Source organism: Hypanus sabinus, chromosome 7 (assembly GCF_030144855.1).
Source record: "Hypanus sabinus isolate sHypSab1 chromosome 7, sHypSab1.hap1, whole genome shotgun sequence".
NCBI lineage: Eukaryota > Metazoa > Chordata > Chondrichthyes > Myliobatiformes > Dasyatidae > Hypanus > Hypanus sabinus.
Window position 1 is genome coordinate 28,207,801 of NC_082712.1, and position 24,836 is coordinate 28,232,636.

The following is a 24,836-nucleotide window of genomic DNA, read 5'->3' on the forward strand; positions in this document are numbered from 1 at the left end:
TCTATTCCAGCTTCCTCATTTGAGTGAGCACTACCTTTTGTGCAGATGCACCAAACCTTGATAATCCAGTGCTGGTATAGACTGTCCAGACCTGTATTCATGCTGTATATCCTTTTCAAACCTACAGACTTTTTCAGGTGGTGTTTAAGACTGTGAGTGACAGACCCTTGGTGGTTTGACATACCTCCTGAACGTTCATCGCTCAGAGCCCTTCTCCAGAGGTTTGAAGTGTGCATAGGCTGCCAGAAGCACCAAATTAAACAATTCCCACACGGTGTAACACATGTAAGGATATGGTTGAGCACATCTGCGATCAACTCCCGGTAGAGTTAGCTGTGATACAACTTAAGAGGCGCACACCTAAGCATAACTCTGCATGGATGGTCCCAAACCCAGCTGAGAAAGCAGGAGGATTGGGCATGGGCCTAGCAACCCCATCCCCTGAAAACCCAGTGCTACAGAAACACCAACAGAAGCTCCAAAGTCCTCATCCATGGGAGGGGAAGGATCTTCACCTAGAAGACATCTGTAGTCGTGTGTGAAAGCGAAAGCCACAGGGTCGATCAGCATTTGGCCCAGGACTGAGGAGTCTGGTGAGCTGCTATCAGCAGCCTCTGTCCCAGTCAGGGTGACGAGCTGAAGAAGAGGATACATCAGCATCCTGTGCCCACAAGAATAACCTCCATGCAAGGTTTGGAAGGAGGCATAAAAGAAATTGCCAGGGAAAATAACAATATGCGTTTCGGGTGTCATCAGAGAGGGGAGCATTAATTGCTCATGCACAATTCCTTTTGAGCTGAATATCTGCCAATACTTAAGGTAACAAGGAGTTAAAGTTCAAAGTAAATTTATTATCAAACTACATACACTGTATATCACTATATACTACCCTGAGATTCATTTTCTTGCAGATATTTACAGTAGAACAAAGAAATGCAATACAATCAATGAAAAACTCACACAAACAGACTGACAAACAACCAACATACAAAAAAGAACTAATTGTGAAAATACAAGAAATAAATAATACTGGGGACTTGAGTTGTAAAGTTCTTGAAAGTGAATCCACAGATTGTAGAATGAGTTCACTGTTGAGATGAGTGAAGTTATCCGTGCCGGTTCAGGAGCCTGGTGGTTGAAGAGTGACAACTGTTCCTGAAAGTGATGGTGTGGGACTGAAGGCAGCAGCAAGGAGAAAGAGTGGCCTGGATGATGGAGTTCCTTGATAATGGCAGCTGCTTGTTATTGGCAGTGCAGCGCACCTTGTAAATGTCATTGCGTTCAATTGCATTCCTGTAGAATCACATCAGGGTCATTCCCTGAAGGAGGGTGGGATGTCTTGACATACACTACCTTTTCATTCCTGACTCAGCTTCCCAATTGCTGTGTTGACATTTGGTCACCAGCCTGCATCTCACCACCAATCCAATAACATAACCATAGTGTGACTGTTGTCCTCTTCACCCTGTTTGCAACAGTTGTCTTGAGTTAAGCTTGGTATGCAGTGCTGATTTAGTTGTTTTTTTAATCTCCTTGTGGCAGGCCGGTGAATGTTTTGAGAGATAAATGATTCAATTTTCTTTGTAAGGAAGGGATAGTCTGTGAATTACTTAGATTGCTGATCAAATTACTCCCTTCCACCAAAATCTATGCTATGCAGCAATATTTTGCATTCATAGTCATTGTATTTAAAAACTAAAAAGATGGTATTGCAGAAAAGAGAACCTAAAGGGGTAAAATTGTCTGACTTAATTTATTTGATATTCAATGCTCCAATTTCACTTTGGACTTCATCCCATGGAATACAACAGGCTAAAGCCCATCCTTTTGGAGTCACATTCCAACCTGAATGTCAAGAATTCCAATGACATCAAAATCTGCTGGAACTTTTCTGACCTGAGTGCATGAGAACCCAGCACATCAAAGCATTGACTGTGTTGAGTAGACTTCAAAATCAGGAAGGTTGATCCTTACTTAAATGTTATTTTGTAGGGATAATGCAGTCAGCTGTTCCTAAACATAGATCTAAACATAGATTATTTGCATCAATATTAGCAAAAAAATTGGAAAATGTAATTCCATATCTAATTGACACAGATCAAACAGGTCTTGTAAAAAGTAGGCAAACCCAGGACAATGTGAGATGGGCTCTTCATCTCATTGACCATATGAGCAATAATAACCTGGAGTCTGTAGTTGTTAGTTTTAATGCAGTCAGCTGTTCATTTTTGACACAAAGCCAAATATCACAGCAAGATGGACTATAAACGCAACAAGTTTTGTTTTGTCCACAGAGAATCATTGTCCTTCTGGTTGAGAAATCCAGTTCAAGCATTTGATGTTGATGAACTTTCTTGTGCAGCTGGGGTGATCCAATAACAGAAACATTTTATCTTGTCAGCAAATGGAGAATCTTGATAAGGTGGTGTGGATTTAACGGTAAAATGACTATCTGCCTTCAAGTCATGTTTTGTTTTAAAAGCAGCCCACTGACATCATTCAATAAAATGGAGGAGCAGAGAGTGCAAAAGCTTTTTTCTCCATGTTTTCTACAAGAAAAGATCTGACCTAGTGTGGAACCATGGCTTTTTCCCACTTCTTTTCTGGTCCTGATTAAGCATCTTGGTCCAAAATATTGACTACTTATTCCTCTCCAGAATCTTGTTTGTTATCACTGGCATATGTCATGAAATTTGTTGTTTGTGGCAGCAGTGCAATGCAATACATAATAATTAAAACTATAATTACAAAAAGAAGTATTAATGAAAAATTAAGTAGTGCAATAAGAGAGGAAAAAATACTGAGGTAGTGTTCATTGTCCATTTCGAAATCTAATGGCAGAGGAGAAGAAGCTATTCCTGAAACATTGAGTGCGTGTCTTCATTGAAACATTGAGCACTGGTATGATTGTCACCCTCTAGAAGCAGGTGGGAACCTCTGACTGCAGCAGTGTGAGTCTGAAGATAGCCTTGAACACTCCCACCAGTTGATTGGCACAGGTTTTCAGAGCCCCACCAGGTACACTGTCAGGGCATGATACCTTGCGAGAGTTCACCCTTTTGAAAGAAGTTCTGACCTTGGCCTCCATGACAGAGATCACAGGGGTCACCAGATACTGCAGGGATTTGCACAAGTGTAGTTTAATTCTCCCTTTCAAAGCATGCCTAAAAGGATTGAGCCTTTCGGGGAGTGAAGTATCACAGGCATTCATGATGTTGGTTTTCACTTTGTAGGAAGTAATGGCCTGTAAACCCTGCCAGAGCTGACGTATATCCGATTACATCTATAACCTCAATCAGAATTGTTTATTCACCCCTAAAATAGCCTTCCATTGGTCATACCTGAACTTCTTATATACTTCAGGATCACTGGTCTTGAATGCCATAGATCTAGCCCTCAGCAGACTATAAATCTCCTGGTTCATCCACAGCTTTTAATTTGAGTGTGTCCAGTATGTTCTCAAAGATATACACTCATCCACACAGGTGTTGATGAAGTCTGTGACAACTGGACTCTTAAAATGAATCCCTGAATATTGAGTCCACCAACTCAAAGCAGTCCTGTAAGCCCTCCTCCACCTTCTTTGACCATACCGTCTTGGTTCTCACCTCTGATGTTGTGGGCTTTAGACTCTGGCCTGTACAGTGAGAGTAGAAGTACAGCCAGAAGTTCAGACTTTCCAAAGTGTGGGTGTGGGATCGTATGATGGCATTCTTGATGTTGGTCTTATCAGTGGTCAAGTGTGCTGGCTCCTCTAGTTCCACAGGTGATATGTCGGTGTCAGTTGTTCAAGCTGGCCTCAGTGATAGGAAGGACATCAGGGTACACAGTTTTCTAGCTGTTGATTATGTTGCTCAGTTCATCCAATGCCTGCCTGACATTGGCCTGAGGTGGAAGGCACACCACTGCCAGGATGATGGCGGAAAACTCCCTTGGCAATTAAACTGGATGGCATTTAACCCTAGATGTTCCAAGTCAGATGAGCAGGACTGAGACAGAACTGCCACATTTATGCACCACGATGAGCTAATCATAAAGCATTCTCTATCTGCTCTGCTTTTAAAAGACTCAGCTATCCTGTCTTTGCAGAGACTTATGAAACCATCGAGCTGCAGCGCTGTGTCCGAAATGGCAGGGGATAGCCATGTTTCGTGAAGCAGTATGTCCCTGATGTTCCTCTGGTACAGCAATCTTGCTCTGAGGTCTTCAACATTATTTACCAGAGATTCTGCATTCACCAACAGGATAGTCGTGAATGGGGGTGTAAGGCCTCTGCAGTTCAATTGTACTTGCAGACCGGCACACCATGCCCACTTTCGTTTTCTTAAAGGGGAAACACTTTCACGACCTAAGTCTGCAGTCCAAGGTTCATCAATTTTCAGTATTGATAAATTTTTTAAAACAATGCTGCTTACTGAATTACCCATGACTGAGACTATGAGTTTCAGCTATATTAGTCTTGAATGGGAATTTTTGATGATTTGCACGCAATTTTGATGATTTCAGAGTTGCCTGCAAACAGTCGCTCCTTAATGCCGCCATCGAACATAAATACTACCTGACCAGCCAAGTTCCTCCAGCATTTTGTGTGTAATACACTATAATTTTTGGTTTGTATTTCTTGTGTGATTCATTCGGATTGTATCAGAGAGATTATGGCAGACTGGGTTTGGGTAATAATACTTTCAGTTCCTCGGCCTGACTTTGGAAATTCATTACGTTTTTTCTTTTATTATGTCACGTTAGCAATGATGGCATAACATTGAAGTGGTCTTGATTTCTTTGGCAGACAGTGGTTTCAACTTTGGGGCAATTGTGTAACATTAATGCTAGTGTTTCAGCTTCCATTGCTAACTTCTTCCTGAATTTTACTTCAATTGACTTGATCATTTCTGGTGGTGGTGCTATACCTGAAATATTGTGAGTTCTAAACACAGGAGATCCTGCAGATGCTGGAAATCCAGCAAACTACTGGGGGAACTCAACAGATCATGCAGATCTATTAAGAGGAATGAAGAGTCTGCGTTTCGGGCTGAGACCCTTCATCGGGACCTTCATGAGTGATGACGACGTGTTTTAGCCCAAAATGTTGACACTTTATTCCTCTCAATAGATGGTGCCAGATCTGCAATGTTCCTCCAGCAGTTTGTATATTGACAGTTCTCAAGATTTCTAGGTCTTGTTGAAGTTGGCCCACTTATTCTGTGCCAGTTACAGACAGATTTATTTCAATTTTAATAGACTTAAAAACACTAAAACACAAACCACCAGAGCTTCTGGCAATCAGGTAAAGCAGAAAATTTCATGAACTAAATGGCATATAATGGGCTTGCAAATAATGCTATCCCTTCCAGGCCTGAGGTGCAGAATGAAAGCCTAGCATGCAAGTATACAGTAGATAATTGTAAAATTCCTATCTATATTTACATGGCTAAGTCTGTAAACCACATTAAAATCAGCAGCAAATTTGCAATGAGTGAAACTTTTCCAAAGCTTCAGAGATAAGCCTTGCACTAAAGCTGGTTTAGTGTTTGGACTACTTTCAATGACCTTGTATGTTTCCCTGATGCTCCCTGAAAGCCAGGTGCTTGGGATTGTTACCATGCTTCTTTCAAACTCTGCAGGCATTGGATTAATTTGTGAACTGCTGCTCTATTGGACTGCTGATTTGAATTGAGCTGGTTAAGACAGCTGAACTGTGTATGCACCACAGAGCAAGATTCAGAGGCTCAAAGTACATTTATTATCAAAGTATGCATGCAGTATACATACTTTGATGCTGATATTCATCTTCCCACAGGCAGCTATGAAACAAAGAAAGAAAACCATGGAACCCATTCAAAGAAGAACATTATACCCCCCCCCCCCAAGCGCTAAAAAAGAACAAATTGCTCAAGTGCAAATCAAGAGTGAAAAACATGGAATATAAAACGGCAAACCACAGATCATCAAAACAGCCCAGGATTATGCAGCTCAGCTCAGTTCAGTTCAATTTAGTGCTGTGTCATTCGTTGACTGCAGGCCGCAGAGCCAGACTGCCCTGATCAAAATTGCACAAAACAGCAACAAAATGAATGACCTGAAACCAGAAAACAGAAACGTGAACTATGGAGTACAATCCACAAACTGTGTCAACTACACCTTGTCAAAGAACGCAGGACTCTGGCAGCAGCGAGTGAGACAAGAAACTGGTCACCCTCAGGAGCACTGAACATCTGCTCTCCTTCCGCTCTTGTCCTCAGTGATTTCAGTCTTGCTCAACACCTTAATTGGTGAGATCAGCGAGAAATTCGGGCGATTGTGGGCTCACACCCCGTCTCCAGGCTGTTGAGTGTGCTGGGAGTGAATGGGATTCAAAAGCCTCAGCAATGCATTTTGATGGCTTGCATACTTTAGTTTCAAAATCATTCGTGCAGTATCAGCTCTCCTGTGGTTCATTTTCCCCTCACCCTTCTGAGAACTCACAATTCACACACGAATCTTCCTCTCGATATTTTACCCAATTTGCAAGGAAGAACTTGTGAAAATGTCACATTGATCGCCACACTGGCTTCCTCATTATTGAACTTGCAAAGAATACTGAACAAGGTCTTTTTTGTAAATGCACTTCATCAGACTTGAAATGCGTTTTGCCCAGGAAAGAATTAATAGCCCACACGTAACATTAAGTGAAAGGTATTTTTAATTACATTTTGCACACGGTGGAAAGTCTTTTGATTTACTTGCATGTAAAGACTAGCTCAGGGGTGGGCAAACTTTTTGACTTGAGGGCCACAAAGGGTTCTAAAATTTGACAGGGGGGCCGGACCAGGAGCAGATGGACGGAGTGTTTTGGTAATACACCTCATAAGAGAAAATAAAATATCATGGGATATGTAGAAAACATGTGCTTTAATTTCAATTGAAAATGAACAAATGCATTACAACAAAATATCTGTCTTTGAAGTCCCATGGTATTTAGCTATTTATTGAAATGTCTTTTAAAACACTGAAAATTAAATGAATAAAATACAGCTTTTTTTAATAGTAACAGTTATTATTTTAAAGCACTGAAAATTCTGTTATCCTTCAAGATATTATCATCATCACTCTCCTCCTGACTGTCTTTATTTCAAAAATGGTAGGAGATGCAGGTCTACTTGTCCTGCTCCTTCTTATTCAATTGTCCCCTGTGCCAAAACTCAACAACGACCCGCACAATGACAGAACAGTGAGAGCGCACCAGTATGCGGAGCTCTGTGCTTGCAAATCCCCGCAGGCTATCTCCCTTAGCCGGAACGCTGGCTAATTGTGAGCCGGTTCGGATGTGCCAGGAAATGGGTCGCCACAAGGTCACAAAGTAAAGCGCAAATGTGGAGTAATACGCTGCACCTCAACAAAGATCAATGTATATAGAGTGCCTCATCTATTGGGAAGATGCCAGAATTGCGGGGAAAAAACGTTAACAAGGTTTATTAATATAATTTCATCAAGTTCTGCGGGCCGTATTAAAAAGCTTAACGGGCCACAGTTTGCCCATGCCTGGACTAGCTGTAAAAATACAAGATGCTGTTTTTTTTTCATCTTTACATGATTGAGTCCTAAGGGCCATAATGAAAAGGGGCTTCCGTAAGTACATGCAGTCTAACTATTGATGCACACTTCATATTAAAAAGTATGTGCTAATCATTTGCAATATAAGAAAAGGTTTCGTAACTTTTCTTCATTTTCTTCTCTCCCTAATTTCACCAACATATCGCTTCAGTTATAAAGAAGGCAAGACAGCGACTATACTCCATTAGGAGTTTGAAAAGATTCGGTATGTCAACAAATGCACTCAAAAACCTCGATAGATGTACCATGGAGAGCCTTCTGATAGGCTGCATCACTGTCTGGCATGAAGGGGCATCACTGTACTGCACAGGACAGAAGGAAGCTGCAGAGGGTTGTAAATTTGGTCAGCTCCATCTTGGGCACTAGCCTACAAAGTACCCAGGACAACTTCAAGGAGCAGTGTCTCAGAAAGGCAGTGTTCATTATTACGGATCCCCACCATATTCTCTTCTCACTATTAACACCAGGCAGGAAGTACAGAAGCTCTAGGTCCTACACCACCAGGTTCAGAAGTAGTTATTACCCTACAACCATCAGGCTGCCAAAATGATTTTGATAACTTCACTCACCTCAACAGTGAACTGATTCCCTAACCTACTTTCAATGACTCCACAGCTCAAGTTCTTGGTATTATTTTGTTCACATTTTGTCCTCTTTGTTTATTGGTCTTTGTTTATGTATAGCTTTTCATAAATTATTTATTTTGATGTAAATGCCTGAAAGAAAATGAACCCTAGTATAGTATAACATATGTAATTTGATAATAAATTTGACTTTGACTTGTGTTGTATTTTTTAATCTAAGGTTTCAAGAAACCTAATTGGACAAATTCTGATAGAAAGCGTGTTTGCAAATAATAGAACAGACATTCATAATGTTGGTTTAAGAACAACTAAGTTATAAAGAATTTCTTAAAGGAGAGAAGCAAGTTAAGAAGTTTTAGACAGAAAATTCCAACCGAAGGCCCAGTCTCCGAGGGTAATGAAGAGGATGAGAATTGAAGGAACACAGCCATCGGCTGCCTGACCTGCTGAGTTCCTCCAGCATTTTGGGTGTTTTGCTTTTGATATACAAAGTCATTTAGATGCTGTAAATCTGAAAGTTAAAAGCTTTTGCTGGAAATACTTAATAGATCAGGCAGCATATGTAGAGGAACAAAACTGATGTTTTGAGTCATCAATGCATGCTGCCTGATGTTAGCTGGAGGAGGAAGTGAGTATGTTGAGGAGAACTTTTATACTCGGGTATTGCTGAACTGGAAATACATTAGTGACAGCAGCCTGGGAGTTGGTAAGAATTAGGCTATGAGCGGAAGAATAGTTTGATGAAAGATAATTAAAATAATATTACATGTGTTTGGTGCACATAGTTGGAGATGTTAGGTTACATGGGATTCAGGGAGAGCCTGTGAGGTAGACTCAGAAGCTGCTGGATAATAAAAGCAGAGGGAAATGGTTGAAGGCCGATTTTCTGCCTGGAGGTGGGTGACAGGTGAGGTGCCCATATAGGGTAGTGAAGAAGGTACTTAGCCCGCTGGCCCTTCGTCAGTCCTAGCATCGTATTTAGGAATAGGGACATAACATTGCGGTTATGTAAGTCAATGACGAGGCTACACTTTGAGTATTATGAATAGTTTTGGTCATCCTGTTACAGGAAAAACATTGTCAAGTTGGAGAAGATGCAGAAGAGATTAATGAAGACACTGCTTAGACTCGAGGGCTTGAGTTATAGGGAGAGGTTGGTCATGCTGGATCTTTATTCCCTGGAGCACTGGAGAATGAAGGGTGATCTCATAGAAATTTATGAAATTATGTGAGCTGTGATAAGGTAGATGTTCATAGTCTATCGCCTAGAGTTGGCAGGTCCAAAACTAGAGGACAGAGATGCATGTTAAGCAGGGAGAGATCTTTAAAAGGGACTGAAAGGTAATTTCTTTACATAGAAGATTCAAAGTACATTTATGATCAAAGTATGTATATGGTATACAACCCTGAGATTTGTCTTAACATAGAAACATAGAAAATAGGTGCAGGAGTAGGCCATTTGGCCCTTTGAGCCTGCACCGCCATTCAGTATGATCATGGCTGATCATCCAACTCAGAACCCTGTACCTGCTTTCTCTCCATACCCCCTGATCCCTTTAGCCACAAGGGCCATATCTAACTTCCTCTTAAATATAGCCAATGAACTGGCCTCAACTGTTTCCTGTGGCAGAGAATTCCACAGATTCACCACTCTCTGTGTGAAGAAGTTTTTCCTCATCTCGGTCCTAAAAGGCTTCCCCTTTATCCTTAAACTGTGACCCCTTGTTCTGGACTTCCCCAACATCGGAAACAATCTTCCTGCATCTAGCCTGTCCAATCCCTTTAGAATTTTATACGTTTCAATAAGATCCCCCCTCAATCTTCTAAATTCCAGTGAGTATAAGCCTAGACGATCCAGTCTTTCTTCATATGAAAGTCCTGCCATCCCAGGAATCAATCTGGTGAACCTTCTCTGTACTCCCTCTATGGCAAGAATGTCTTTAAATCAAAGTTTTATCTCTCTGTCTTTCCCACAGACAGCCACAAAACATAAAAAACCATGGACATCATTCAAAGGAAAAGGTCAACATCTCCCCCATGTGCAAAAAAAAACCAAATTGTGCAAATGGCAACAAAAATAAACACAAAGAACACAGGATATAAAACACAAAATCAAAAGAGTCCAGGCATATTCAGTTCAGCTCAGTGTTCATTATCTGTAGGCCATCCCAATTCAAATTTGCCCAAAATAGTACTGAAATAAACTGCTAGAGGAGGTGATAGAGGTGGATTCAATTGCAACATTTAAGAAGCATTCAGATAGGTACAGGGAGGGGTTGTAACGTGAAGCAAACATGGGAAACTGGGACCCACAGGGTGGTTACGGTGATTGGCATGGACCAGTTGGGCCAAAGGACCTGTATTACTTTATGACTGTGGCCCACGAGCATTAATGTGACAATGACCAAGTCATTTGCTTTTCAGTAACTTGCTCTTCTGTAATGACGTGCTTTTCAGCCAACAAAGTACATTTGAAGTGCAGTCCCTGTTGTAATGGAGGCTATTACCTGGCAATAAGGACTTCCCATTACAAATTACTATTCAATGCACTGCCACCAGTGTTTTGCGGCAAAAGCCTTCTGTGGCTAGTGGCAAGCTGCCAGCCCTGCTGTAAAACTCGTCGTCCCAGCAGGCACGTCCAGCTAGGGAAGCCACTGTCTGGGCAAGACTGCCTCTTAGCAACAAACTATACAACCGCCCACTTTGTACAATAAAAACTTAGTTTTCCTATCCCTCCCACCTACCCTACTGTGGTGACTCAAAAACTTGCTATGCATTAGCATTTCGTCAGAGAGATAAAACTTTGATTTAAATCTTTTCTACTGCAGTAACATCTTGATTGAAATGAGCAGAGCAGGTGAGTGTGTAATTAAACAATATGAGCAGGAGAAATGTTAAAGCGAAGCAGTAGTGCTGTGTTGGTTCAGAATTGAGATCAAACTGCTACATATACAGAAGTGTAAGGAAGGTAACAACTGGAAATTTTCAATGCGGAAGGCACTTGGTAAGCCAACGTAAAATATTTACAGCTGCTTTGTGATTTGATTGTTAGAGTTTTTTCTTCTACTTTGAAAACACTGATTGTGCTTTGGTATATTGAAAAATACAAGAGAGGCTTGTAATAAAGAAACAACACCTTTGCTCTGTGTTTCTTTGATGAGACTATATAAAGACATGCAGAAGGATTGATAAAAGAAAAGTTCAGCAGCTTCTTCTAAAATTCACCAGATCCTCCTGCCTTGCAATATATAGTCGCCTACCTACATACTGCTGGTCATGCCATGACGTTTAGCGCATCAGTGAAGCTCCTACATCTCTGGCAGGACTTCCTTCATTGTGTCAGTAGCTTGCTTTTCACTGCTGTCAGTCATGCAAGTCCCAGGTGGAAACTTAGATACCATTGCATACAGACGTAGAAAGATTCTTCATTGATGTTTCAGCAACAGTTTTGTTTTACCAGTCAGGGCTGTTAGCCCTGAGTTGAACCCCCGAACCTCAAGGACTGGTGGATCACTCTTAGTCTGGCCTCTACCCTTTAACCTGTTTGGCATGAATGACCCTTCTAACAGCCAGAGCATAAAGCCCTGATTCCAGCCAACATAGCTTTCTGATCATTGAGGCGTGCAAGTCTTCAAACCAACCGACAGGGTTGTGGGCCTCTATGTGTGCTGAAAATGCAGTTAGTGTCATGAAGTAAACACAAGGAAATCAGCAGATGCTGGAAATTCAAACACACACACACAAAATGCTGGTGGAACACAGCAGGCCAGGCAGCATCTATCGGGAGAAGCGCTGTCGACGTTTCGGGCCGAGTCCTGATGAAACGTCGACAGCGCCTCCCCCGATAGATGCTGCCTGGCCTGCTGTGTTCCACCAGGATTTTGTGAGTGTCATGAAGTAAGGGTGTGTGTGTGTGTTTGTGTTTGTGTGTGGTGGGGGGGGTGAGATGTTTTAATGTTTTATGTATGAATTATAATAAACAATTATTTCCAAGTTAATATTAGCCAAAACTCTGTATACATGTGTCTTCTCTCATCAGGCTAAAAAAAATGCTGTTCCTCAATAGGCACTTAAAAGAAACAGGATGCTTTGGGCAATAGTTGTTAACAGTACCTAATAATGTGATTCTGGCATTCAGAAGCTGGAAAATGAACCTTTTATTTGAAAGAAAAGTCAAATGTTCAAGCAGTTTTCCTTTCAACCTCAAAGAGCAACAATCCAGGGGCTGGTGTTGCCTGAAGTAAGAAGGTTGTTGCCAGGCAAGGGCCACACATGAAACACAATGAGAAAAAGGGAAAGATCTTCCAAATTAGAGGCTTGTTCTTGATGAGAGTGATCCACTGGTGGGAGGGACCTGCTGGGTCAGAATTAGCTCTCATTAGTTTCATTGTCATTGCTATATCAGGGTACAGAATACAAGTCCAATGGCTTGGGAATTTAGGCTAAAGGTATCATCTATTTTGCTAAATATGTCGCTGTCTCACTTAACAATGGAATGATTTGATGGAAGTGGCTGGCATCTCTGTAACAAAAGCCCACAGAAAAGTGCGGCAAAACCAGAGTTAAGATTGATGGGCTTACTGCTTCCAAATCACTTACAGATCAGTTCATTCCTCGTGAACTTGGCCCATTAAAGATTGCCTTTTTAAAAAAAACATGCCTTTTCTTGACACATAGTGGAACATTAAACCGTGCAGTTCTGTGCGTAGGAGCCTGGAATCAATAAACTCTCTGTTTGTGGGAAGGTGAGACTATCGGTAAATATCCTGAAACAATATGTTATGAGAATTAAAGCAAATCTTCATTATTAACCCTCTTTGTGCTGTACTGCTGTCTGCGGTAGCACTGAATACAAGCTTGCACTGATTAGTGTCCAACTGAGGAGGACGGTTATGAAGCAGTAGACGATGTGTGTGAGAAAAGAGGATGTGGGAGGCAATGGCCAAGAATTGCATTCATAATAATGTTGTGGCTCACAAATGAGAGGACTTCTTGCATGTCCTTACAGAGGCTTTCTCGGAGTTGGCGGACTGTTGCACAATTATTGTTGGCATTATGTCCACGTCATTTTCTGTTAAAGTGTGAAATGTCACTCTAGAATAGAGATGCCAAACACTCAATTATCCAGCATTCCTAACCAGTCAGTTTGTTTGCTCTGCAGGTGCAAAAGAATTTCAGGATGTACCAAAACATGTTACACCCAATAAATTTTTAAGAATGAAAATTTTTGTATGTGTATGTCCAGATGTCAATAAAAGCTACAGGCAATGAAATAGTTTCAGAAGCACAGTAGCCAGCATGGACCTTGGAAGTCCCATAAAATATAATGGTATATAAATCGTGTATGTAGTTTTACTGATGTTGACTGAGGATTAAAAATTGGTCAAGACACTGAGGAGAGCTGCCCTGTCTTATTTTTGCAATTGTATCATGGAGATCTTTAATATCCACCTCCAGCCAAGAAGGTTGTTGGTTTAAAAATGTATTTGGGATTCCAGAAGTGCATCACATTTTAATTTCTTGTAAAGGGGAAAACATAATAGTTAATTTCTGCACAATAAAATCTCCAGAAAAAAATGAATTAGATTTTTATTTAAGGTATCAGTATAAGTTGGCCAGGATTTTGAAAGGTTCACTTCTTTCTTTCTATTGAGATCCATTGGATCTTTAATCTGTATTTGCATAAGCAGACTGTCTTGGTTTGTGATCTCATCCCAGAAGCAGCATTTCCAATTTTTGACTCAGTTCTAATTTGCATTAATTATTTGGATTTAAAAATTAGAAGTATAATGTCAGATCTAGCAGGCAGCTCCAAATTGATAAATGTGGTTTATAGAAAATGAGAAGGCTCCTAAAACTCTTTCATAATGGACAATCAGAATCGGGTTGAATATCACTGGCACATGTTGTGAAATTTACAAGCTTTGCTGCAGCAGTACAGTGATAAATAAATATAGAGGAAAAAAACTGAGTTACATCAAGTATATATATGTCTATTAAATAGCTAAGTTAAACTAGTAGTGATGTAGTGATCATGGGTTCAATGTCTGTTTAGAGGGGAAGAAGCTGTTCCTGAATTGCTGAGTGTGTGTCTTTAGGCTTCTGTACCTCCTACCTGATGGTAACAGTGAGAAGAGGGCGTGTCCTGGGTGGTGGGGGTCCTTAATGATGAATGCCACTTTCCTAAAGCACTGCTGCTTAAAGATGTCTTGGATACGACGGAGGCTAGTGCTCAGGATAGAGCTGACAAATTTTACAAGATTCTGCAACTTACTTCAATCTTGTGCAGTAGCTCCCCCCCCCCCCCCCCCCACCGCCTTACCAGGCAGTGATGCATTTGTGGAAGTTTTCGAGTGTTTTATTTGACAAACTAAATCTCCTCAAACTCGAATGAAATATAGCCACTGTGTTTCCTTTACTTATAGCTGCATCAATATGTTGCGTCCAAGTTAGGTCCTCAGAGATATTGACATCCAGGAACTTGAAATTGCTGCCTCTCTCCACATTCGCGCTTCAAACTTAAATATAAATGATTTCAAGGTGATGCATTATGTTAGAAAGAATAAAAAGCCACATATGCATAGTCATTAATCCCCAGGCAGGATCACTAAGGACTAAAATAATCTGTCATTATCTTCCATGAATTCTGTACCTATACCCCATGAGTCTATCTTTCCCCATTGCTATTCAGACCCTTATTTTCCAATGCCTCCAAATTAATTCCTGATCAGTAACACTAAACATGCTATTTAGGTCGATCGGCGCAATGTACTTGCCTATGACATTTATTCCATTGAAGTCAGTTGATAAATAATTTATTTAACAACACAACACAGATCAGAGATTACAGCTGTGGAGGCCAAGTCATTGGGTATTTTTAAAGCGGAGGTTGATACATTCTTGATTAGCAAGGGTGTCAAGGTTTATGAGGAAAAGGCGGGAGAAAGGGGTTGAGAAGGAAAATAAATCAGCCCTGACTGAATGGCAGATCGGATTCAATGGGCTGAATAGCTTAATTCTGCTCCGAAATCTTATGGTCTAACTCACTTTGAATATATCTGTCGCACAGAAAAATCTGTTGACTATTTCTGTGCTCCAAATGCCTTTCAACAGCAAATCTTATAAAATGTAGCGCAGTTCATCACAGTTAAAGCCCTCCCCACTCTTAAGCATATCTACACTTTGTGTTGTTGCAGGAAAGCAGCATCCATCATCAGGCACCTCCACCATCCAGGCCATGCTCTCTTCTCACTGGTGCCATCAGTAAGAATATACAGGAGCCTCTGGACTCATGCCACCAGGTTCAGGAACAGTTATTACCCCTCATCCATCAGGCTCTAGAATCAAATGGGATAACTTCACTCAACTTCACTTGCCCCACCATTGAACTGTTCTCACAACCTGTGGACTCACTTTCAAGGGCTCTTCACCACATCTTCTCAATATCTATTGCTTATTTGTTTATTATTCTTTTCTCTTTTCATATTTGCATAGTTTGTTGGTTTTTGCACACTGATTGCCCATCCTGTTGCAGTGGTCTTTCATTAATTCCATTACGGTTATTGGATTTATTGAGTATGCCCACAAGAAAATGAACTTCAAGTTTGTACATGGTGACATATATGTATTTTGATAATAAATTTACTTTGAACTTTGAAATAACCCAGCAACGAACAAGTAAATATATGCACTTCATTTATATATTGACTCCATGTGATAAAACATATTTGCATCAGTGTAACTAGTGTATTAAACCATTTAAAATATGATTTAACAAAATCCTTATATTTTAAACAATTAACTAATTTATCATCTCTAATATCATCTCTTTGATTTCGTACTAAAATAGGTTTGTGTTTCAATGTATTTTCTGCACATAGTTTGGGAAATATATAGAAAATTCAAGCCAAGGAATGGCGTTGTACCTTCTTTGCATTCTGATGCCACGGTCAGCCAGCAGGAACTGATTTTTACTCACTGCTGCACCCTCATCCTCCCTTTATCGCTGCCCCACATTCAAGTCAAGGCCCATCTTCTCACAAGTGTAGGTTTATCCAAAATGCATTATCCCTAGCTTCCATCAATTTCTGTTCACCTCCCTGTATTTGCTAACCTACAATGGGTTGCTGCTGAGAAAAACTTAATTTTAAAATTCTTACTCTTGCCTACAAATCCCTCACCACTGCTTATCTAATTTTCTCCAACACCACTAGCGATATCTTTGTTTCTCTAATTATGCTGATCATTCCTGAATTTGAACCCTCCATCCTTGGTGGCTGTGTCTTCAGCTGCCATAGCTCAGGGCTCCGGAATACCTCTTGAAACCTTGTCACCTCTCTATCCTGTTTTAAATTGCTCCCTGAGAGTTATCCCTTTGCCCAAGCTTTGGTCAACTGCCATCTGTAAAACAATCAAACATTGTTTGATAATGCTCCTGCAAAGCCTATTGGGATTTTTGTACGTTATAAATATATGCTGTTAAATTTACTCACACTGGTCCAGGCATGTTTTTTCTCAGCTGTTGTCTTGAAATTATTACTTGAAACTGTTTTTAACTGAAATTATCATTGTGAATGTAATTCTCATTTGCTGCACCATGGTGCTTATTTCCCAATACCTGCTGCCAACAGCCCTGTGCTCAAACAAAACTATATGATGAAGATAATGAGATCCCTGATGCAGAAAACAGATTGTTTTTATAAAGGATTAAAATGCTCAGCTCTTAATCTCAACTGCCTGTGAAGTTCACAAAAGTCCCAAGGCGCCATTCTTAAAATAAGCCTATTCTTCAAAGAGGAAAAAAAAATTGAATCCGAGACATCAGTGGAGTAAATGTGAGGTTGCCTGGTATTTGCTTGGATATGACATCTTTTAGCTATGGAGCTGACATTCACTTTCAACCTGAGATAGCCAAGTTGCCCTTCTCATCCAGACCACTGCTCTCTCATGAGTTATCATCCATTTTCCTGCCTAAACAAATGTCTCAGTCGGGATAGGAATAGACTGTCCAGCTAAAAGGTGATTTAGTTCACCAATTTTAAACTTCCTTCGAGATGAATTTTCTCTCCGATTCCAAAACTACACCTGGTAGATTACTTTTGACATTATCAACCTGTCAGTATTTCAACCAGACAGCATTGCTGGTCAAAATCAAGAAAAATGGGCTGTGATTTTAAAATTAGAAGCAGACCAATTTGATATGAAATCTGGAAGTATTTTTTTCAAGGAAAAAAAGAGTGGTAACCTGGAACTTTGTCTGCTCTAAAAGCTTGTGATTGCCATGTCAATAGATATATTTAATATTATGTATGTCACGTCTTATTACGGGATGGTGAGGAAGGAAGTAGGGCAAAGACAGGTAAATGCAGCTGAAGTTCAGTTCAATCATGATGTAATTGAATGACAAAATGGCTCATTCTTGTTTCTAATATGTCTCCTTTAAATGTAATTTTCATTCATTTAATTTTCTATTCTAACTGGCCAGATATCTAAATTTATCCAACAGTAATCATTCAACATTTCATGAGCTCACTATTGCTTGTCTCAACATCACATTCGGCCCCAAATAGTCTAGTCAGTTAGAATATATTTGTATGTTTTCCCTCACCCTTTTTCATCTGACATAGCAGAATAGCCCTCTATTTCTTGAGATTTTGAATACAATTTCCATACCACTCTCTCATCAAACCTGCTTTTAATTGCAGACTGTCTCTATTAGACATCCCTTTTTCTCAAGCAGCAAATACCATCCTGCTCAGATTGCCCTCAAAACTTCATCCCTGTGAATCTATTTTGCAGCTTCTTCGTTATCATTTTGTTCTTTGTGCAGTATGGAAATTAAGTGTATGGTACACAAAGTGTGGTCCAAACAAGTTTCAAAGTGCTTCACTACATTTCTGTTATATTCTTCTTTAAGTGGAACCCAGTGCTTTCGTTCTATCTTTTTTTAAATGACTGTTTTGATTTGATGCAAATGCTGCATTTCAGCATGTGTTTTGATGTCCCTGTGACAAATAAAACCCAATATAATCTTTCATCTTTTCTGCTCGTGTTCAGTAAGTTAATTATCATCAAGAAGATCTTCAGTCAATATTTCTGTTCAATTCTATTCACAACTCAGCAAATGAAGTGTCCACCCTGCCTGTAGCAGCACCCTAGGCAACGTAAAGTCTTGAGCTGATAAAGTGACAAGTAATTGTCATTGCCACAAAAGCGTCAGATATACTGGGCGGGATGGTGACGCTGCAAGTGGAGCTGCTACCTCATAGCTCCATCGACCAGGGAACAACCATACCCTGTGCATTCTGTGTGGAATTTGTCCATTTCCCAAGTAAATAAGTGCCCTGGTTTCCCTCTGCATCCAGTTTTGTGAGAATTACTGTGTTCAATGGCCACTGTAAATTGCTCCTAAGATGTAAGTGGGTGATATGATATGGAATCGATCTAATGGGAGTGTCCTAATCGGTCGGGGCATCGAGGGATATGGCGAGATGGCAGGTGTATGGGCTTGAGTGGGATCTGGGATCAGCCATAGTGGAGCAGACTCAATGGGCTAATTCTTCTTCTATGTCTTATCGTTTTATGGTCTTATGAAGAGAATATTATTCCCAAGTAAGTGGTAGAAATGTAAATGTTTGCCTGATGGTTAGCATGAAGTTTAGTGAGCCCCAGGGCCAATATCTATTTTGCATGACTACCTTGCTCGCTATGAAAATGACCATGTCCAACAAATGAGTCTTTGTGGCCAAGAAGTTCCAAGTTCCACCCAACTTCACTCGACCTTCCTCCAAAACATAGATTTTATGTTGCAAAGTACCGATCTGGCAAGGACATCAGACAGCCTTCAATCAGCATTTTTCAGATAATGGGATCATGTAAGGTTAAGTGGGAATTTATTTGTGGATCAGTAACAAAAGCAGCAAAACAAACCTAGCCACTGACACCCCCCCCCCACCCCCAATTTCTTCCTGGTGTACATATGAATACAAAGAACAAAAATGAAAGCAGGCATGAAACTGAAGATATGCAGAATGCCAATTAGATTTATAAAAAGACTGCCTTCATATCTCTTGAATTCATTAACTAAATGTCAGAGAAATAAACTCTTTTTATAAAATATATCTTGAACATTTGTTTATTTCCACATTCATTATTTCTTTTTTTTCTTATCATTTTCCTGTGTCCCCTCACATTTGCCCATATTGTTGCTTCAGCAATGTGACTTCCTATGATTTATGTCTGAGAAATAAAATTCTTCAGAATTGGCAGAAAATAAAGTTATAAGCAGCATATTAAACATCATTTCTTTGCCCTGCAAGGACAGATAGTACAAGGTAGATTTGAAAAGGAGCTTTGAAACTTGAAAATGTTTACATTTTTAGACAATTGACGGGGATGCACCAATAATTGTTATTCACTTGGAATTATGCTTAGCACAAGTAGAAAGTGAGACAATAACAGAGACTGTATCTACAAGGGAACTGTGTAAGAATTTTGAAAAGAAGAGAATATTAAAGGTTATCGGAAAAACAGCAGTGAACTGGGGCAAGGTCAATAAAAGTTGTGCAGATTTCCTCCTTGTAACTTTTTTGATATTAGTTTGCAAAAAGAAAAAAAAAATGAAAGTTAAACAGTCAATAAAATTCTTGAATTATTTGGTTAAACAACATTAATTATTTAGAGCTGAGTACCCAGAATGGAAAACTTAACAATTTAAAGTTAGTAGTCAATTTTAATTTTTAATGTCCCAACAGACAGCTCAGATTGATGAAGTGATCCCTTGGAGCTATGAAGAAAATGAACTAGTTGAACATCAAAACGAACGGGCCTGAACAGCACAGAAGACCATTTAAGAACCTTTTCTAGTCAGGTAAGCTGATCAGTATATTGTAAGTCTTCATCTAGAAAAGTGCCGAATGTGGCATCTTGCCAGATGCAAGGAATGAAAGAGCCATCTGTGGCTTTATCTGAATATCATTGATTGTTGATGCTATAAACAGGAACTAAAAAAATTACAGATGCTGGAATCTTGAAATAAAAGGGTAGGGTTGTTGGAAACACTCAGCCTCTCAATGAACATCTGTTGAAAGAATGAAGGTGATGTGGAAGCTTAGTTAACAGCCATTCTGCAGCAGTTGATGTTTTTGGATGCATAACATCTTATCTTACAGACGCTACCCAGACATTGGTTTTCATGAGCTTTTTGGCTTTCTCTTTATTTATGACTGTCCCTCTTCAGAACCAATTCCATACTTTAATCTGTGCTCATTTTTTCTGTTTCTAATCCTGATCAAGATTTGCAAGTATCATAGAACCTTAGCATTCCTAGGACTCTGAGGATCCTTTAGGCCAGTTGCTTCTGTGATTGCCTTTGAAAGAGGGGTTGTATTTAGTGTGTCAACTGCATGATTTGTCCATTACTTGTAGGTTCATCATCCTCAAGTATCATATCAACTTTCTTTTAATGTTCTTAATAATATACAATTTGGCTTTCTCTTCACTAAATATCAACTACAGTCAAGTCAAGTCACTTTGTATTGTCATTTCGACCATAAGCTGCTGGTACAGTGCATAGTAAAAATGTAACAACGTTCCTCCAGGACCATGGTGCTATATGAAACAACACAAAACTACACTAGACTATGTGAGACAACTCAAGACTACACTAGACTACGTAAAATAACACAAAAAATACACTAGACTACAGACTTACACAGGACTACATGAAGTGCACAAAACAGTGCAGGGCAGTACAATAATTAATAAATAAATAAACAAACAAACAATAAACAAGACAATAGGCACAGTAGAGAACAAATTTCAATATAATAATAAATGATGTAGATGTCAGTCTAGACTCTGGGTATTGAGGGGTCTGATGGCTTGGGGGAAGAAACTGAAATGCTTCTGTCCATTCCTCCATTTCTGTATCATCCTAACATCCACAAATATTTTCATCACTATCCACTGTACAGATCCTCCAAAATAGTGGTGTTTCGTCCTTGTACCTCAGATAAAGTTGGAAAGATATGGGATTCTCAACTTGGAGAACCTCAGGTTTTCCCTTTTTAATGTAAAATTAGTGTAAATTGGAATATTATATGTTTTATTTCTTCTTTTCTCCATTGCTGTCCTGTACTGTGGGTGGCAAGAGTCAAGGTAGGGAAGTGGAATTGAGATGGATGTCAACCATCGCCTGATTAAACAGAGAATCAGCCCCCAAGGGCTGAAGGCTACTGCTTGTATTTGTCCTGGTAATTAACTGTGTTTTCACGTTTGAAGAGAAGCCAGCCTCAATACATAATTACTTCCTAACAGAGAGGAGGAGCAGCAACTTACTCTAACAAGTTACAGCCCCACCCAAAAGTCAAAGTGCAGGTCTTACTCCCTCAGAAAAGATTATTTGGGGTTCCCTTAAGGGGCTGGAGAGAAATCAACTATTTCCTCCACCATGCCAATCCAGAACAAGGGACTGGAGGACCTTAGGATTTAAAAGGAATCAATTAAAAGTAATTAGAAAGGGAAAAAATCTTTACTCCAAAGTTCAACAGGGATTTGAAATTATGTGTTTAGCCCAAGATCGAGTGTAAATTCATTTGGCGTACAGTACTGTGCAAAAGTCTTAGGCACATGTCTATAGCTAGGGTGCCTCCAGTTTTTGCATGGTGCTATATTTGTCAATGTGGAGTGGAGAGCAAGTTTGTTAGTCCGGTGGGAGCAAAGGATGTTGGGAATGATGACGGTGGAGCACTGTGGGAGGAGTGTGGGACAGGTGGCAGAGGAGGAGTGCTATGGACTGGGGTCAGGGGGGTGGGGGGGAGGTAGGTACAGACTCACCTAGCCCTGAGATATCAGGCAAGGCTATTTGATTCCAAACAAATGGTTTATCAATCATTACAGAATGTCTCTCAGGTGCTCCCTCTCATTTCCCTTCCCCTTTTCCCAACTCTGATTCCCCACTCCCTGTTCCCTTCCCAGTCTCTCCCTGCTGCCTTCCCACTCTCTCGCTGTCCCCTTCACACTCCCTTATCAGAATCAGGGTATTATCACTCATATATGTAATGAAATTTGATTTTTTTTTGGCAGCAGTATAGTGCAATAAGATAAATTATGACTGTGCTCTGTAAAAGTCTTAGGTACCCTTGAAATATATCTGCACAGTACTGTACAGTATTTAAAAACTGAAGTAATTGTAAGACAGAAATAATAGTTGGGAACAAAAATGAGAAAAAACATCTTTGCCTTTGATGATAGATATTGAGGAGATGAAGTACTGGGATTGATCCCCTGTAATCTTTCCTTTTCCGATGAACACTCAGTTTTATTTTATTTAGCTTTTTGTGGAGACCTAAGAGATAATTGAAAGAAAACTACTTTTGGATTACTTCACTCCAGGAAATAACTGCTGTGTTATGGTGTTCAAGGGGTGGTTGGAAAAACATTAACTGAGGAAAATATTGTAGGAGTTGAGGATTGAGCAGGCAATTAAGATCAGAGAGCTGGGACAGAAACCAGACTGACAAACTAAGTGGCCTCCTCCTGTGCACTCTGAGAATTTCAGATAGCTCGTCGTTGCCCCTTCCAATTCAGACGTTATTTTGTACCCGGAGGAGATGTAGTGCGCAATGTCATTTTTAATGTAATATTTTTTCATATGTATATATATATCTGCATTATGTTCTAAATTAGATACTGGCAATGCACAATCAATGACCAAAGTTTATTAAGATGTTCAGCAGGATAGAATGTTTTATTAATTTACAAATTTCTCCTTTGTCTTAAACAAATGGTAACAGAGGCAAGCTTTTCCTTTTGTGTCAGAAACCACCCCCTTGTACAGTGATATTGAGCAGGAAATTAAGTATTATTCATTATGACAATTAGGGAGAAGCACAACTTTGCAGTAAAGAGTTAAAGTATAGACATACGTATATCAGCTAATTGCCTTGCCTTAGAGCCAGCCAATGAGTTCTATAAATGGAGAGATGCGAATAGGGGAGACATTTTTGATCTGCTTATTGATATCTTGTTCTGTAAAGGGCTGCCTGTTCTGTTGTAATTAAAAGCCAGCACTGCAATTTATTTTGCCATTTCAATTTATTAACTTGGTAATAGACGTGCATTGGCTCAGTCATAGCATTGGAATAAACTGTGCTTTGTTTAGATTCCTGTTAACTGTGGAAAGGTTCTAGAGCAACTTAGACCGTAAGATCCTAAGATATAGGAGCAGAATTAGGTCACTCAGCTGATCAAGTTTGCTCTGCCCTTCCATCAAAGCTGACTTATTATCCCTCTGAATGCTACTCTCCTGCCTTCTCCTCATGACCTTTGACACCCTGACTAACCAAGAACCTATCAGCCACTGCTTTAAATAAACTCAAAGACTTGGCCTCCATAGTCGTTTGTGGCAATGAGTTCCACTGAATCACCACCCTCTAACTAAGGATGTTCCTTATTATTTCTGTCCAAAATGGACATCCTCTTTTCTGAGGCTGTGCCCTCTGATCATAGACTCACCCACTATAGGAATCATCTTTTCCATTTCCACTCTATCTAGGACTTTAACTATTCAATAGGTTACAATGAAAACCCCCCTCTTTCTAAACCCCAGCAAGTACAGGCCCAGAGCTCAAACACTCCTCGTACACTTTTATTCCCAGAATCATTTTCATGAAATTCCTCTGGATCCTCTCCAACGCCAGCACGATCTTTCTTAGACAAGGGGCCCAAAATTGCTCACAATAATCCAAATGTGGTCTGACCAATGCCGTATAAAGCCTTAGCATCACATCCTTATATTCTAGTCTTCTCAAAATTAATGTTAATGTTGTATTTGCTTTCCTTACCACCGAGTCAACCTGCAGGTTATCTTTTTCAGCAATCTTGCACAAGGACTCCCAAATTCTATTGCACCTATTTTTGTATTAACTACAAACTTGGCCATAAAGCCATCAATTCTGACATCTAAATGATTGACAAATAATGTGAAAAGAAGCTGTTCCAATTCAGGCCCTTGCAGAACACCACTTGTCACCAGCAGCTAACCAGAAGAGGTCCTCTTTATTCCCACTGTTTGCCTCCTGTCAAATCAGCCAATCTTCTATCCATGTTAGCACCTTTCCAGTAATTCCATGGGCTCTTATCCTGTTAAGCAGCCTCGTGTGCAGCACTTTGTCAAAGGTCTTCTGAAAATCCAAGTAAACAACATCCACTGGCTTTCTTTTGTCTGTCCTGCCAGTTATTTCCTCGAAATAATTCCAACAGATTTGTCAGGCATGATTTCCCTTTAAGGAAGGCATGTTGGCTTTGATCCACTATATCATACACCTCCAAGTACCCCGAAACCTTGTCCTTAATACTGGATTCTAACATCTTCCCAACCATTGAAATCAGGCCAACTGGTCTATAATTTTCTTTCTTCTGCCTCCCTCCCTTCTTAAAGAGGGAAATGACATTTGCAATTTTCCAGTCGTCCAGAACCATTCCAGAACCTAGTGATTCTTAAAAGATCATTTCCAATGCCTCAACAATCTCTTGAGCTACATTTTTCAGAACCCTGTGGTGTAGCCAATATGGTCCAGGTGACCTATCTACATTTAGACTTCTCAGCTTCCTAAGCACCTTCCCCATAGTAAGAGCGACTACCCTCACTTCCTCCCC

The 24,836-nt window shown here is 40.1% G+C and overlaps 1 protein-coding gene across 3 annotated transcripts in view; it reads left to right on the top strand.

Annotated features, from left to right (window-relative positions):
- The window catches only part of tenm3 (teneurin transmembrane protein 3), a 1,636,378-nt gene that overhangs the window by 843,168 nt on the left and 768,374 nt on the right, over nucleotides 1-24,836 (top strand). For all 3 annotated transcript variants that reach the window (XM_059974311.1, XM_059974313.1, XM_059974312.1), the window contains one exon: nucleotides 19,931-20,046. The gene's annotated coding sequence lies outside the window, so the exon portion shown is untranslated. The remainder of the gene's footprint in view (nucleotides 1-19,930; nucleotides 20,047-24,836) is intronic.